At 42.6% G+C, this 15,483-nt stretch overlaps 1 long non-coding RNA gene and 1 other non-coding gene across 2 annotated transcripts; one reads left to right on the forward strand and one right to left on the reverse strand.

Annotated features, from left to right (window-relative positions):
- Positions 1-1,308: 1,308 nt before the first annotated feature.
- On the forward strand, positions 1,309-7,673 carry LOC134049367 (uncharacterized). The gene is made up of 3 exons (XR_009933603.1): positions 1,309-1,395; positions 3,743-3,823; positions 7,611-7,673. It is a non-coding gene; the product is annotated as an uncharacterized LOC134049367 (long non-coding RNA).
- A 7,731-nt stretch (positions 7,674-15,404) lies between these two features.
- Positions 15,405-15,476, reverse strand: TRNAQ-CUG (transfer RNA glutamine (anticodon CUG)). The gene has a single exon. It is a non-coding gene; the product is annotated as a tRNA-Gln (tRNA).
- Between the last annotated feature and the right edge of the window lie 7 nt (positions 15,477-15,483).

Here is a 15,483-nt window from a genome sequence, read left to right on the forward strand (position 1 = left end):
GAATGGAGAACTCTGATGTCCCAGGACATGATTTTAAGAAACTTTGTCTCAGGATTATGAGCTTGACAATTTATAATTCATGGGCCTTCAAAAGTGCTTTAAGGAAAAAAAAAAAAAATGCAGTTTTTCCTGGTAGAGACTGGCTCCATAAACAAAACAATTTTAGTTCAGTTTCTTAAGTGTGCAATTTGGGACTTAATCTGTTCATTTTCTCACCAGTTTTATGCCTTTTGAACTCATTTGGCTGTGCTGTGTGCACTGCTCATTTACCTCTACAGGGGAAGGATGAACCTCCAAGAGAACCCAACAGAATACCTTTCAAATAGACCTATCTGTAACCTTGGTAAAAATAACTATGGAGATAATGATAATGGATAATTATAAACTCCATAACTGGCAAAACAAGACTCTGCATTTCAGAAGATGAATTGCCTTACCCTGTCCAGTAACCCACTTTACGGTGCAGTAATGGATCTGCATCCAGAGGGTTATGCAATGAAATGGAGCCTTTGGCAAGCTGGAATCACACTGGAAACAAAGCAACATCTTCATGGGTTTTTTCATGCATGTATATTTGTACATCTGGGATTTATCCCTTTTGACATAAAGAGACCATCCCTGCTTGCAATGATTAAATTCTAGGACAGATTATGAAATAATAAAGCATTTAAATATTATGGTGCAGCAGTACAACAGTGCAGTCACCCTTCCTTTTACTGATTCAAGTATAGTATGTCTGAAAAGCTCTTTGCACTCCAGAGAAACTACTGACTATACATTATAAAACAGGAAATAAAATATCATATGTATATATATATAAAAGGAAAATATTTTTCAGACCTTTCTCTAGGTAGAGTAATTACTGAAGCAGCTAAAAATATGGGGAAATGAAGCAAATACAGGCCCTGATCCAAAGACCAATGAACTCAGCAGAAGCACTGGAGCCCTGTGTGTCATGAATTTCAATTCACAAATGCAAATAAAGAATGTTACTGTGTATGTGTAAGGATAAAGTCTAATTGTCTAGTTGCAGTATCTAGGCATTCCGCTTGGATAAAATGAGATTTTTTTTCTCCAGCAGGTAGAGTTTCTCAGCAAGCATGTATTGCCAATATTTATGGGAGAGTTCATGGTCCTAAAAGCACAGAAATGCTGGGAAACAAAAAGGAGTGAAAATGTACCCAGGGAGGAGATCCAGCTGCTTCCAAGTAATTTCTATAAATAAAAATCTGATGCAAACTCATTATCATTTCCCTTTCCAGCACCAGTTTGCTTCCTCAAGATTTCGGAGTGTGCATCTGAGGACTTGGGCTGCGCGTTGTAAAGTTTCCCTCGGCAACTGCTAAAATTATTCACAAGGCACTGCAGCATGGCAGCAGCTATCAGCTTTGGAAGGTAAGAGAGGTGTTAGTCGGGGAGAAAACGGTGAAGTTGTGCTTGGCTGTGTTGCTGAGGGTTGGACTGTCAAGCAAGTGATGCCTCCATACCTCTTGTCCTGTCGTTAGCGGGCAATCAGCATGTACAGCTGGAGCACATTTCTGGAATGGCTCTTCCCACAGACACTGGAAGCTCCCAGACAAATATTTGCAGACCATTTTGTGAGCACAGGACAGCAGAAGGGCTGCTCGAGGATGGCCCAAATCCTAATGCATCTACCAAAGCCACCTTGCTGTCTGTGCCAGCACTAACCTGGTTGAAGTATTGCTGTCATCAGTAATGCCAGATAACAAAAGCTGCTCTTTGTGGAGTAATATCAGGAAGGAAATTGTGCATGCAGATTCGACAGCAAAAATAACAGTCTGGGGCTGTAAATGTACACACTGATACTGCTGGTTTGTTGCTATTTTCAGCAGCTCCTGTTCCCTCAGGGGTGAGAGGACTTAACTGCTATCCCTGCTGTTCATGCATCAGCCTTAAGGGTTCCATGTGGATGCCTGCTCTTTGGCCCATCTGGGGGTGATTTCTGCAAACAGCAGTTTTCCTCTGAATCAGTATTCAATTCATCACCAGAGCCACACCACATGATGCTGTGGGGTGGTAGAAAACCACTTCCCTTCACTAGACATCTCTAGTGAAGAGTTCTTTATCGTTTGCACTTCTATTCACTTTCGAATCGTGCCCAGGCCAAGCAATTGTATTCCATGTAGCTAAACCTTTCCCGCAGTTTGCCTGACAGGGATACTTCAGGCTCTAAACTCCTGTGCAGTTTTGCTGTTGGAATTTTTTGTATTTTGTTCTAGAGATTATTTATATCATGGTGGGTGAAGTATATCTATCACTTAACCACTTCTCAGGAGTACTATTAGGCTTAATTAATGTTTGTAGAACACTACTGAGATTCTCAAGAGAAGCAGCTATAGAAGTGCAAAGGATTATAATTAATTTAAAAGTAATTTTTGAGTAAATGGCTAACAACACTTAAGCTGAGATTCTCCAAGTAAAACTCATTTATTTGATTCTTAGACAAAAACATTCTGAAGTCTGGGTTCCATTTACTACTACCACAGTATGATGCATTTTGATTTTTATTACCCTTCAATATCCTTTGATATATCCAGGCACACAGTACACCTTGTTTTAGTTCAGGAAATACTGTCCAACACATGTAAGTCAAGTTAAAATAAAACTAACAAAGTAACTAAATTAATAAACTCAAAGACAATCCCCAGCACCATTTGCCTTTAGTATAATAAGTGTTTGAACCATAAAGCCTGTAATTAATATTCTGGAATAATTTCCATATTTATGTATAAGGCATCTAATTTACATAAATAATAATTATCTGGAAATAAATCCAGATCATTAAAATTCTGAAAACTAATTGAGATCAGTCAAGATGTACCAAAGAGATTTGCCAAACTCCCTGTTTGCTCTGAGACAAAATCTTTTCTCCCAAACAAGCTTAAACAGGACTCTGCTGTGGAAATCCAAGCAGTGCTTCCTGCACATGACATCATCAAACAGAACGTGAGAAAACATTGGGTCACTCTTCTCACCAACTGTCATGGAGAGTTTCCAAGGAACTGCACCTGAAACATCTGCACTGAAAATCTGACCCAGATTGTAGCTGAAGTTCTCCTAACACAGATTTCTGCTTTTCTGAGATTCTACAGCATGTCAGAATACTTTTCAAAATACTACTTTATTTCAAAATATTTTTAGTGTTTACAGTATCTTCAGTACTTTCAAAGTTTTGCATTGGAGAACACTTCATGCGGGAAAAAAAGAGAACAAATAACACTCGTGTTTCTGTTTGCAAGCTGGATTGACTACTCCTCAGTTATTAGCTAGAGAGCCACAGGTATTAAAAGTGATGTCCTGCTTGTCACAAAGAATGCATCTCTGGTCCTGCTGTCAGTGCTTTTGCCTTTCAAGGTCCACCTCTCTATTTGATTTTTTCTAGATAGAAATAAACTCACCATTAAAAAAAAAAAAAGCTACAACTACAGAACGTATTTTTAAAAATTTGCAATTGCCCTGAAAAGTCAGACCTGAGCCTCACCTTTTTCAGTGTGAGATACATCTTTGAAGTGTAGGTGTAAGCCCGGAGTAAGGCAATACACCACAACCTATGTTTGGATGATTCCTAGAGAATGGAAGTTGGCTCAAGTACTGAGTCATGAGGATTTCATCTCAATACAGATATTTTTAGTATCTGTTATTTTATCTTGGGTACTTTTAAAATCTGTATTACTGCCCAGCTCCTCTCCTAATAATCTGAAATTCTTTTCCTCTGTAACAGCTTTGGAATGTGCCCTTCTATGATTACAAATACTGGCTGCATTAGATTGGGTCCTAACTGCTCATCCATCGACTGGGTTAGGTAAGAGTGCCCTTGTTTAAAGCCTCAGCAACTGCTGAGAAACCAGCAAAACAGAGGAACAACATTAAATCTGGCCGTGAGTCATTGTGAATATAGGTCAGCCCAGGCTCCGCCCTTTGCTGAGCTCTCAGAGCGTTGGCTCCAGGTAACCTGAAGGAACCCCAACCTCACAGACCTTCCCCCCAAAATTATGTTTGTGTTCCTTTGCCATACAGCACTGCCACTTCTATGAGGGAGTTCAGAGCAGATGAACACTTTCATAGCAACTGGGCCACAACCAAGAGCTGAGAGAGGATAGGAGAGAAAATACAAACCAAATCACCTTGAGAGTAAAGTACACAACCTGCTTGTTTAACCCAATTTGTGCCAAATAACATTAGAGATCCACTCAATCTCAGCCACTTGAGGCTCAAAATCAATGTGCTAAGAGCAGAAGAGGGAGGGTGATGTATCTGCTCTGATTTGTACCTGGGGGAGACCCTCTCCTGCACTAGTCAGGGGCTCTACATAATGAAGTAGGCAGAGAACTGTGAATTGATTATTAATTAAACTGCTTGATCACCTCCTTGGAAAATGTATGACCGAGTGTAGATGCATAGAAAGTAATTTACATAACCAAGTTTGAATTTGACTCATAATAAAGTACAAAACTACCTTAATAAATGGCAATTTTTAAAAATCACACTCCGACTCTTGATGCAAAATAAAGAGTACTTCCAGTATAAATAATGAGATGGGAGGAAATGTCCTTGGCAAGTCAATTTGTTCCATGTTGCTGATGGTTCCTGTTAGTGACAAAGATTTTTTTTTTTCAAGAAGAAAACAATGGAAAACAAATGCAAAAGCATTTACCAGAAGGCCAGGCAATGGCAGCTTTTCCAAAATGTCAAGTGTGCAGAATAGAGTCAATTTAAAAGAGAATTAATTATTTAAACTGAATTAATGTGACTACAATGAAGCCCTGTTAAACCATCTCATCCATCCTGCTTCCAACTGTGCTACCCCTTACAGTCTAAGTCTAAATACTGTGACCTCAATTTTCAAACACTTCAAACTCCCTTACCCAGCCATAGTACTGATATGTTGCTTTTAAAATGTATTTTAAAATGTATCTCCTCCAGGAACTTACCCTCGGAATTGCGCTCACCTTCTCCACATTCCCAACTCATACAATTTTGACTTCTGGGTCCCCTTTTTCCCTCTTTTCCTCTTTCATCTTTGTAATTCTTGTGTTTTCCCAGATGCTTCAGGCAGCTCCTATCGCTGCCATTCTTCAGATCATCCTTCGCCTGCAAGTCTGCCCTTTGCATAAAGTCCTGATATCTTAATTTCAACAACTTTTCTCTTTTGTTCCATGCATTGCCTTGTCCTTGCATGCCTTTGGGGACAGGAAGGTGACTGAATTTTAGGTCTCCAGCTTCCATATGGAAGCTCATTTTCTCAAAAGTATGTCCACACCTACTTCCCCTGGAACCAACGGTCCCAAAGGGCTTCAGTTCCTCCAGGACTATGGGCCATGATGTTGCAATACACTGGCTATCACCCCTAGAAGGGATACTCTGTGCCCACTGTTTGCATTTTCCAGGTCAACATGAATTTGCAATGCTATCAACAATTTAAAAGTGCAATAATGGTTACCTAGTGCTCTTTTTCCTGGACAGTGTTACATGAAATGTGGCAAACACCAACAGAGCCACTGTTCCTCTTTTGTATCCCACAGGAATATCTATAGCCATGTCTACCAGTGATAAGTCCAAGCTGTCACTTTTGGTTTCCAGTTTCAACATGGGCAAAGGAACCACTCCAAATCCATCTTTTTCTGCTACCCTTTAAAGCAAAACATCTCAGCTAGAATTTGCATAAAATAAATTCCTTTATTTCTTCTATTTCATGGAGAAAAAGAACTCTTATCTAATAAGTAATGAACTTAATTGCCCTGAGTCTTGACTGTATTGGGAATGCATATTAATTTAAAGGCATCAGTGTAAAAATCAGTCTCATTAAACTATCTCAGGGCCCTAGAATAGATGGAGCACTGCACTAATACTTGCATGGAGTCATTAATATTAAAGTTATAATTTACAAGAGCTCATAATGAATATAAACAGGAATTAAAACTGAACTGAGGTACAAGAAAAAGGATTAGTGGCAGCAATATTTAAATTGACAGTTAAAAACTCTTCTAGAGCATTTTCAAGGCCTTGGAGAAATACAGTTGGTTGGATATACGATTCTTTATTTCAGGGTGTACTAGAAACAATGTATAAAACATGAGCACACCTTGTCCAAATGAATATTTTCACCACAGAAATGTATTTCTTAAGCTATTTTATACACTGTCATTTTCGTGTCGTGCGAGGGGAACGACTGATATACATATGGAAAATTTTGATGGAGTTCTTAGAAACCATAATATTTTCTTGATCATTCATAAATACATAAAGAGCTCTTCAGGGTATCACTATTGCACAGCTTGTACGAGATCTCCATAGCTACCCTTGGCACAACAAGCACAAAACCCAAGTGCCTTTGCAGGGCTGATAAGCAGACAGGAAGCAAGTGAACATCTGCTACAGTTTTAGATGGTTTTGCCTTCAGCAACCCCTGAAAAACGTCAGGCTCTGCATTCCACATCCTGCTCACTTGGCCTTTGACACCACCAGCTGTTGGACAGGAGAAGTAAAATGTTATACCCACAGAAAGGGAGGTGCGTTATTTTCTAAAGGACCACTGGGATATCTAATGACATCTTTTTCTTTCCATTCTATGATGACTGGAAACGCTGGATAGCAGAATCTGCATATGGAGTTACTTCCTGAAAGTCAACCACTTCCTATTTAACAATTATATTTTTCTAATGTTCTGCTTTCCTTTCCAAACCTGCTTTGTGTTTGTCCTGTTTTGTTTTGTCCTGTTTTAAACACCAAAAACAATTGCCCCATATACTGAATAGTAATTATATTTGTCCTAATAATTTTAAGGAAGCCATGTGCTTCCCTGGATCAGGGCTGGGGCTTCCAGCCCAGGCAATCTGTCTTCTTGGAGCTTAACAGCATTTCTATAGCATGGACAGCCAAGGAACAGAGTTACACAAAATAAATATCAAACAATTCAGTGCAAACTCTTTCTTTGTTTAAAGAAAGAGCTGTTGAACGTGATCTTTTATAAAGGAGCTCAGCCAAATAATGCAGATTCTCTGCTCGTGCATGTGGAGAAAATCTCTGCCCCAGATAGTTCAGCAATTCTTCACCACCATGGTATTTTTGTTTGCATGGAAAACTACTAACAGAGAACAACTGACAGCAGCATATTTTTAGGATATTGAGGCCCAAGCATCTTTATGTACTTCCTTTGAGATTGTAATTTCATCTAGGAGACTGCAACAGTTGTGATGAAATCTGATTTAGCCATGTATGGTAGATCCTGTGGCTCTGACACAATGAGATGAAAAGAGGTTCAGAGTAACAACTAGAAAGAGGAAGACACTGCTCCAGAGTTACGTAAGTGTAAATGAGAAGAGAATTTTTCCCAGAAATTCTATGTTTTGTGCTTTGGAGTTCTATGCTTTTTTTAATATGTTCTATTTTTAAACTGCAGATTGATGCTCTTTTGCCAGAAAATAAATGAAACACAAAAATTACTTCAAATATTTAGAGAAGTCATGTTGCCACTCAAAATACAAAAGCACCAAGTAACTGTCCTAGGGAGATCATAAAATCAGAGTGATCAAAAAAAGAAAATACAGGACTCTTACTCCATTCCTAATACAAGATATTTCTCTTTTTAGGACCAGGAGCCTGCCTGGCACAGAGATGTTCCCATAGTCTACAACTGCAGTAGCTGAGTACCTGAGGTGACTTCTTTGCCAATATTTATTCAGTTAAATATAGGAATAGTCATAAAGACAGTGGATTTAACACTTGAGTATGACAAATTACTGACTCAGGTTATTATTGTATAATGGAATAATAGAATCCCAGAATGGTTTGGATTGGAAGGGACCCTAAAGATCATCCAGATCCAATCCCCTATCTTCCACGATCCCAGGTTGCTCCAAGCCCCATCCAGCCTGGCCTTGGACACTCCCAGGGATCCAGGCCTCACCATCCTCAACAGGAGCAATTCCTTCCTAATATCCCATCTATCCCTGCCCTCTGGCAGCGGGAAGCCATTCCCACTTGTCCTCTCCTTCCAGGCCCTTGTACAAAATCCTTCTCCAGCTCTCTTGGAGACCCCTTAGACACTGGAAGGGTTTCCAAGGTCTCCCCAGAGCCGTCTCTTCTCTGAACATTCCCATCTCTCCCAGCCTGGCTCCAGAGCAGAGGGGCTCCAGCCTTTTCAGCATCTCCATGGCCTCCTCTGGACTTGCCCCAGCAGCTCTAAATCCTTCTGCTGTTGTTCCCCTGGGCAGGAGGCAGCTCTGCAGGTGGGGTCTCACCCAAGTAGGGCAGAAGGGCAGAATCCCCCCCTCCCCTGCAGCCCTCACTGTGGGATGAACACAGGATATAGTGCCTTTCTGGGCTGCTCTCTATGCTTTTTACCTTCTGCATTTCACAGAGAACCGATTTTTTAAAACTATATTAATATTAGGATAATTAAATAGCTGTCTCAAACTGTGTGCACATTGCATTTAACCAGCTTGAAAGCAAGCCAAAACTTGAAGCAATTTCTAGAAGAATTGTAGAATCAATACATCAATTCCCATTAATTTGGTGTCAGAGGAAACAAATGTGTACCTGTCTGAAACGTGTGCATTCCCTGCAGAGAAGTACTAAAATAGGCATCTTCTGTCTCCCTGACTTTCCTGTGCCCTCCAAACATCCCGGGTCAGAAACCAGGGTCAGAATGAGGGAAACCCAGACTGGCTGCAAAATACAATGAAACCACTTTTATCAACCCAATGTCCTGGACAAGTTATGCACAAACTCTGCCACATCAAAGCCATCCCAAGCTCTACCCCATCCACTGCACTGAGTTCCTTGTTTCTCCCCTGATGCTCCAGTCCATTCCAATTACATCTCCATTCCAGGGATGAGAATATCTAGGCAAGCTGAGGTGAAACTCCATTCAGTCTGTCACAGCCATAAGCTGTAATTCAGCTCAGCAGTGAAACAATATTAGTGACTAATCCCATTTGAGGGCGCATCTTAAACCAGCCAAAGTTCTGGATCAATCCAAGCTCCATAAAATGTGCTGTGCTGCAAGCATCTTCCACACCTTGCTCACTGCACAGCTGGCTGCTGAGCAAATTCTTGTCTCGGGAGGTTTGCTCAAGCACACGAAACATACTTTTAGCATCCCTAAGGTGTGAGCACTCCCAGAGCTGAGAGTGCAACCTGGCTGACAGCAGGTTTCCACAGGAAGGAACAGGAAAGAGGCAATGGGTGATGAGATTGCCCCCCACAGAATGAGACTTCTGCTTGGAATATCAACACATCTTTTCAGTCTCTCATTGTGACTGTTTGTGCTTTCATCAGATTTTCCATTTGCTCCTTCAGCTATGGGACCAGATGGCTCCCACACATTATGCTCTGAATCATGGCACGGCTCGAGGTGTTTGTTGTGTGCCACAGCAAACACAGGTGCTGGACCAGGTTAAGCTTCCTCAGCCAGCATATGGTGCACCCTGCACAGGGGTGGGACTGCAGCAGGTACCCACAGACACACACTGTGGAAGATTTGGGTATCCTTTCCTTCTTGCAGGAAAATGACTGCCATACCCTGAGCACAGATAGCAGGGAAGAGAGGCAGCGCAGTGACACATGGCAGAGGACAGATGCTCTGCACTTCCCATGATGCGCAATGCCTGATGGCAAGGAGTCCTGGTGGGCCAAGGACAGGAGGCTCTTGTTCCCCCTCTGATTTCCCCTTGCAGATTGTGATTAAACTGGTGCTGACACCTTGCCCAGTGCTTGTTTGCAGAGCCAATAGCCCTGGGCAGGACTTCTGGCCATGAAGCACCTACTAGAAAAAGAGACAATCTCACTGTTTGAGACCATCTCTGCCTCTGGCATTTGTTAAATAGAAAAACAAAACTGATTTTCTCCTCACTTACCCTGCATAGATGTGGGGTAGATTTAAGCTGTGGCAGCCCTGTGAAATGAGAGTGAACAGGAGGGGTGTTTGCAAGTTCAATGGCCCCTGTTTGGGAGGGCAAGGCTGGGAGGATTACACAGAATATGATTTGTACTTCAGTTACAAGACCATAAAAGTTACCCTGCAGTTCTCTCTCACTAAAATACTGTATTTCTGAGCACTGAAAACCACTGGAATAATAAAAGAGGCTTTTTCAATACCTAGGAGATATCTGGGGCTCAGTGCAAGTAACAAATCTGGAGGCAGAGGAGGGATGTCCTGGATAGCACAACTGATACGGTGTGTACACTCCAGGTCACACCATGGAGGAGCAGCCAAGCAGCTGGAGACTGTCCAATGGCACACTCCTCCCCAAGTATTTTCTGAGATGAGAAAATTACCCTTTGGCTGGTTTTCAGCTTGCTTTTCTTGGTGTGTGTTTTCATGCCCCCTGTGTGGGAGTGACAGGGCACCTTGCGAGGGTGTGCTGTGCTGGCCTTTGCTGACAGGCAATCAGGGAACACCCATCAGGGACAGGGACAGTGACCAGGAATGTCACAACCACAGCCTGTGCACAGCAGCTCCCGTGAAGGCTAGCGTGTGTTGCCACCACCTTTGAGGTCAGCGTTGGCTTCGCTTTAGCAGTCCTATAAATAGATGCCCAAGGTTGACTGAAAAGAGGATTTGGCTCGGCTGGATCTTGTTTAGCATTCCCAGGAGAGGAAGGCAGATTCTTCTCCCTTTTTCTCTTCCAGCCTGTAACCTTGAGTTGGTCTCTGTGGGAAACATTAGTGGCATTTGCCAAAAGCGCCTCTACTGTGAGCCAGATGTCCTGCTGTGTCACACAAACCACACATACACGTCTCTTCAACCTGCAAACCCAGACCTAATTCCTCTAAAGCCTCAAACGAATTTCTCACTGGCAAAACTAGGGAAAAGCCCAAACAAACCTTGAGCCTAATTGCTTGAAAACAGTAGGACACCTAGTGGATTTGTAGGGAATATCTTTTGAATTATCAGCAACATTTTGTCATTTTCTTGGCAAAACCAGCTGTGAATGTATTTATAGAGGAATCACTGAAATATCAGGGTTTCTATTTAATAAATTAATCTTGTTATAGCTGTTACAGCCTCCAGTTTGCCTGAAGAAGTTATTGCAACCTATAGAAAACACAAAGAGCATTGTTTGAATGACTTGAAAAAAAAAAAGTAATTATTGAAAACTGGATAGTTCCCAAGGTCTGGGAACAGGAGGAAGCATATTCTGCCAGATCAAAGCCATCCCAGTTGTTCCATCTGACAGCTCTCTAATGATCTTAATGAGCAAAGTTTTACAGTCTCAGCCTAGCTCCCAGTACAACCATGCAGCTCCACAACAACGTGGCTATGCTGAGCACAGCCAGCCAGCCCTGCCGGTGGTTTCAGCAGAGAATGACTTGGCCACAGAACCCAAAATGCTTCTTCATTCCCCAGGGCTGATCTTTTGAATCCTAATTAGAAGATGATGGGCCACGTGATAATGCCTGTGCTGCTGTTGCTGTATTTGCTTGGTACCAACTCCAACATCAAGCAAATTTTGATCCTAGATAGGAAATAAACCCCTCTGGCAGGGTGTGCAAGAGGAAGAACATTTTGAGTGATGATTCTATGAAATTATATCTTGGCCAGCAATTATCCTGGGGCTGCCAGGCTTATCTTGCTAGTGTCTCTGGAGGCAGCAGACACAGACAAAGAGATGAGTGTTGAGTCCAAAATGGATTCAGGAAACTGATGACTTCATTTTGACAGCCATCACAAGAACACCAAGTCATTGAGTCTTGCAGTCAATTCCTGTTCCCAAAACACACTGAAAACTTTCCTTCCTTTCTGCTTGCCATAATATTGTCCTAGTGAAAAATGTCTCCAGAAGTTGGCTAATTTTTCAGTTCCCTTCCCACTCTTTCTGCAGTGCTGCAGAGATTCCTAAAAAACATCAAAACCAGAATGAGATTTGATTTTGGATAAAAAAATCTGTTTAGATGCAGGTCTTTTTTTTTATTCCAAGTTCAAGGTTAGGAAAGGGAAGGCTAATTTAGAAATTAATTTTGATTCAGTCTACTTCTTCTTAAACCTTTTCTTCTTAGAGCTGCAGAAATCAGAAAGGATATAGCAGGTGATGGACGTCAAATGAGTTATCAACAGAAAAATTAATATTAACTCCATATATTTCATTATTCCTACCTGTGGCATAGAATTACCTGAAAAATATGATCATTGTACATTGTAAACCCTTTAAATTGGTCTAGGGTTTTAAAAGAGAATTGTTTTTTTTTTTAATCTCAGTGGATGGATTTTATATTTGAAGGGGTTTTTTCCTGACTGACATATCAAACTGGGGATAGTGTGTGCTAAGAGTATGTTTTTCTCTAATTTAGCAGCTGGATTGGAAAGCTTGAATTATCTCTGCATAATTGCAATGATTCATGTATTGTTAGGAAATTGCAAAGTATTGATTGAATTTTCCCCTTAGGAAATATTTCTCCTCTGATAAAACACAGTTCTGGGGGTTTGCTTTCGTCCTTCCTGCTTTCTGCCCCAGGGAAGCCAGGGGCTGCTTTTATCTGGGAAATGGGAATTTGGGTCAACAGCCCTTCAAGGACAATTTAAAATTATTGTGATTTCCTATTCCAAATCTTCATTGAGCTTTGCAGAGACGGACTTGCAAAGTGTGTGAACAGTGATTTCAGAGCCAGAAAGGTTCTTTTTTTGTTGTTGACTGGGACCAGCAGCAAATACTGGCCATCCCTGTTTCACATTCTGCCATTTCCATGTCAAATACCACCAGTGTGCTCTGCAAAGACACCTTGCCCTTGTTGTGGGAATGCCACAACCATCAAAGATTGTGGTAAATTTTCCACTTTATTAGGCCAGGATTACTCTGGGGGATCTCAGGAGTTGGTGAGAAGAGGGAAGAGGAGGATGAAGTGAGAATTGGGTGCAGAGAGAGCTTGATGCACAGTGCCTGGGGCTGGGGAGCTGAGAGCTGGGAGCCCTGGCACACATCTTCACATTAATGGTGCTGGGCTCTTTTTGGCAGCTGCTCTATGAATTTCCAGAACAGACCCATAAATACGCAGTTATGAGTGTGACCTCTGCTTCTTTTCTTTGCTAAATTGAACATCCAAGGCCCAGCTGAGTATCATTCCTTGTCTCTGCTCCAGTTGCTTGGGACGTGCTGCCTCTGCAAATGGTTCTGCCTAAATCAGGAATTATGAGAGCGTGCTAATTCAAGGTTTGCCATGAATTTAGTGTTCCCTCAAGGATGACACTAATGGCAATTAATGCAGTAGAGATGCCAGTGCTGAGTGACTGTTCTCACATTAAAAGCTGTCCATTGGAGAGCACACAGTCTCTGTTATTCCAGGCCTGACCTCTGCTTTCTGGCTGTGTTTCCTGCACCCAGCAGGTGTCCCAGGCCATCCCATCACTGCAGCAATTCGCTCCGGGAGGGGACACAAGGAAAGAGCAGAGCAGGCCAAACCAGCCTATGCTGACTCTGACATTTCCTGAGGGTTTGGATATTCTCCTCTTGGGCTTGAACAGCAACAAAATTAACCCAGGACTGAACAGGATATAAGACTTTAATTTCTGAAACTCCTTGCTAGTTCAATGCTCTCTAGCTTCCTGTTTAGACACAGAGCTCTTTCTACTGTTTCAGTTTTCACCATGAAGAATTTGATTTTAAATGATCAATTGCATTTAAACAGGCTTAGCTAGAGGTAGTCCCTGCTGCTGCTCAACTCCATAACAATCTGCACGACTTTTCAGATTTTGGTAAAAATGCCTTTGCTTTATAACAGCTGAAGTTCAACAAGTGACAGTGGTGCAGGAATGTGGGGACTGCAATTTTTACCTCAGCCAGAAGAGCCACTGTCCTCACCCTGTAACCTAAAGTCACGTATGGGGCAAGTCCATTCCAGATGAGGAACATCTGCAATGTGGTGCAAGAGGAAGTAATGCTTGCGCACATGAAAAATGTAAATAAAGGGTGTTTCTAGGCTCACAAACACAATCCAAAGCATGAAAAGGAGAACAGCTCTCACAGGAGGATAATAAAAGTACTTCATCTGTGTTATTTTAAGGTTTTTTAGCACTAACAGCAGTTCTGGAGGATGAAACCAGTTCTGAGAAACATCAAGTGAAAATTAATAGCTTTTTAACAGCAAACTTCAATGGGCAAGTGCAAATAGGATATGAGTTGGAAACCTGAGCTCCTGAATTATAAATATACCCAGCCTCTACACAGACAAGTATCTGTTACCCGTTTGATGTACTACTCAGTGCTAGAGGATTGAGAAAGGTGGAAGGAGCAGGATTAGCATTTCAGGCTCAAGATTTTGTGCGTTCTGGGATTGTCTGGAGATAAAAAGAATGAATCCAAAGATGACACAGATTCCTACAGACCTCACCACTACACTACCCCCTGTGAGGAGCTGGAGGTGCAGGGCACATCAGAGGCTGGCAGCAGGATGTGGCTGAGCCCTGAATGCGATGCTCCCAGCGCTCCAATCTCACGTGATGCTCCTAGGGAAACCCTGTACTTCTGTGGCAGGACACACTGCAGTCACACATCAGGTGTCTTTGTCATTAATGTTTTGTTTTCCCCTCTTGGAAGCTCTGAGGCAGCACGGACTATTTATTTTTAAATGCAGAGGATCACATTCTGGCTCGTTACGGTGCCAGCAGACGGTAACTGATGCACAGCACTGCTGCTGATGCCCGAGGGTTACTTTCCACACACAGGAATGATGACACAGTCACTCACTGCAGTGATGGCAAACACGCTGCTGCTGAGGGCAGGCTGGTGGGAAAGAACAGTCCTAGGGGATTCAGTTTAATCATCTGCACACAAGTGCTATTTTTATCCTCTGTTGTTTAGATGTCAAATCTGCACCAGGAGAAGCTGGTAACGAAGTTGGTGTCTCCCATGGCACAGGGGCGGACAAGGAGGACTGGAACATCTTTGGGAAGAGAGAGGCAGGGTGGGCAGTGATGGCAGTGGGAAAGGGGCCGGTGCTCATGGCCTCTGCACTTCATGAGCTGAAAGAGCTCGTTGGTATCTCTGATACCTCCACCACAAGCTTACATGCCCCTCTCAGCTCAGTTCACAGGAGGGGTCTGTGAGACCTCGGGGGGCTTCCCACCAACCCACCCCAAGCTCCCCTGGGCTTTGAGGTGAGGCCAGTGCCTGCCCATGGAGGCAGGAGAAGAGCACCCATCCCGTGATGGGGGTTAAGGTTGGTGGGCAGCAGGCAGGAGGTGAGGTGAGACTATCGCAGTGTGCGAAGAGGCCCAGGGAGCTCAGGGCATGTCCATCTGTCACTTGGGCACAGGAGCTCAGGGAGCTCAGTGTGCCCATCCATCTTTTGGGCACAGGGACTCACTCGAGCAGCTCAGAGAACGCCCGGACATCGCTTGGCCACACAAAGCCGAAAATAAAAAACGGAACAAAGGAAGAAAAATATTCAGGTTCCACCGAGATTTGAACTCGGATCGCTGGATTCAGAGTCCAGAGTGCTAACCATTACACCATGGAACCGCTCTGC

Source organism: Cinclus cinclus, chromosome 13 (genome assembly GCF_963662255.1).
Source record: "Cinclus cinclus chromosome 13, bCinCin1.1, whole genome shotgun sequence".
Classification (NCBI taxonomy): Eukaryota; Metazoa; Chordata; class Aves; order Passeriformes; family Cinclidae; genus Cinclus; species Cinclus cinclus.